We start from the raw sequence: 1,974 nt of genomic DNA, 5'->3' as shown, positions 1-1,974 counted from the left end.
GAATCAACAGGGTGGAGCAAACAGCTATGGCTGATCCTCAGTCCTGCCCTAAGAGGCCCCAGGTCTCACTGTTCCACGGTAAGTGCTACAAGCACCTCTGAGAGAAAGCCGCCCTCAATTTCTGCCCAATGCCAGACAGTTCAGTTTTTTCCCGTATGAGTCTGGGTCCTCAGAGACTCACCCGGAAGTGGAGTTCAGAGCAGGAGCGTGTGTCTCCCTCCCAATTGAAAAAGACAACCGGATGAGTGTCCTCAGTTGCCAGCCCTTTCCGTGTGCGCCTCCGTACCTCTGCACTTTACTTCCACACCGCACCTCCTCTGAGTCTCAGTGTGCTTTTCTCTTTCCTTCTAGTTGTAGAATTTCCACTTGGCCAGCCTTCCTGTGGTTCTGGATGATATCCATTTTGTCTTTTAGTTGTTTTTTTGAGGTGGTTGTGCGAGGCAGCAATTTCCGGTGTTTACCTATGTCGCCATCTTGGTTTTTCTCTACCTAAAAACCCTTTGTTGGAATACTTTACACTTTCTACAACAGAAACTAAAATAACCTGTTATACAACTAGTCACAAATATAGTCCTCAAGTTTTTTGTCCATTCATATGAGTATTGTCTAAAACTTATCTTCTTTTGTAGCAGTGAGGCTCTGTCACCACTGTGCTTGGCTAAGTTCACAAATCTGTTGTAACCAGTAGCTTCCCTGTCAGTTCTCTGACTCTCCTCTCCTGCTAAGCTTTGTTTCTTGGTAGTAATTAAAACTTCCTGCCACTGCCTTAGCTATTGCTGCTGCTGGAATTGCTGTAGCCACCTTTTGTGGTTTGGCAAAGTATTGGTCTCCACCACCATAGGAGCCAGAGCTTCTGCCTCCAAAGTTTCTTCCTTTCATGGGTCCAAAATTTAAAGATTGATTATTATAATTGCCAAAATCATTGTAGTTTTGGCCACCTCCAAAATTGCTTCCATCATTACTAAATCCATTATAGCCATCCCACTGCCACCATATTCACCACCACCATGGCTGTCACCAAAGCCACCTCCACCACTGAAGTTTTCTACATGACCAAAGTTGTCATTTCCACCAAAACCACCTCCGTGACCACCTCTGAAGTTTCCAGAACCACTTCAACCTCTTTGGCTGGATGAAGCACTAGCCATCTCTTGCTTAGACAGGGCTTTCCTTACTCCACAGTTGTGGCCATTCACAGTATGATATTTTTGAATGATAATCTTGTCTACTGAGTCATCAAAGGCTACAAAAGCAAAGCCTTTCCCTGCCACTGCCTTGGTCAGTCATGATTTCAATCACTTCAACTTTCCCATATTTTCTTTCTTCCTTTCTTCTTTCTCTTTTTCCCTTTATTGAATAAGATATTACAAATGTGTCCTTATCCCCCCAATGTCCCCTCATCCCCCCAATCCTGCCCTCACCCTCACCCCCTGTTGTCCACATCCATCACTTATGCTTATATGCATGCATACAAGTCCTTCGGTTGACCTTTCCCTCTCACCCCCACCCTCCCCTGCTTTCCCTCCAAGTTTTGAGCATCTGATTGATGCTTCTCAGTCTCTACATCTGTTTTTGTTCATCGGTTTATGTTGTTCGTTATAATCCACAAATGAGTGAGAGCATGTGATATTTATCTTTCTCTGACTGACTTATTTCACTTAGCATAATGCTCTCCAACTCCATCCATGCTGTTGCAAATGGTAGGAGTTCCTTCCTTTTTACAGCAGCATAGTATTCCATTGTGTAGATGTACCACAGTTTTCTAATCCATTCATCTGCTGATGGGCACTTAGGCTGATCCCAAATCGTAGCTATTGTAAATTGTGCTGCTATGAACATAGGGATGCATATATCCTTTCTGATTGGTGTTTCTGGTTTCTTGGGATATATTCCTAGAAGTGGGATCACTGGGTCAAATGGAAGTTCCATTTTTAGTTTTTTGAGGAAACTCCATACTGTTCTCCACAGTGGCTG

At 43.9% G+C, this 1,974-nt stretch overlaps 1 pseudogene; it reads right to left on the bottom strand.

Moving 5' to 3' along the window:
• Positions 1–745: 745 nt before the first annotated feature.
• Positions 746–1,974, bottom strand: part of LOC106723660 — an 11,663-nt pseudogene continuing 10,434 nt past the window's right edge.

This window comes from Myotis brandtii, unplaced genomic scaffold (genome assembly GCF_000412655.1).
Source record: "Myotis brandtii unplaced genomic scaffold, ASM41265v1 scaffold62, whole genome shotgun sequence".
In the NCBI taxonomy this organism is placed as follows: domain Eukaryota; kingdom Metazoa; phylum Chordata; class Mammalia; order Chiroptera; family Vespertilionidae; genus Myotis; species Myotis brandtii.
This window is presented reverse-complemented; position numbering and strand designations above follow the sequence as displayed.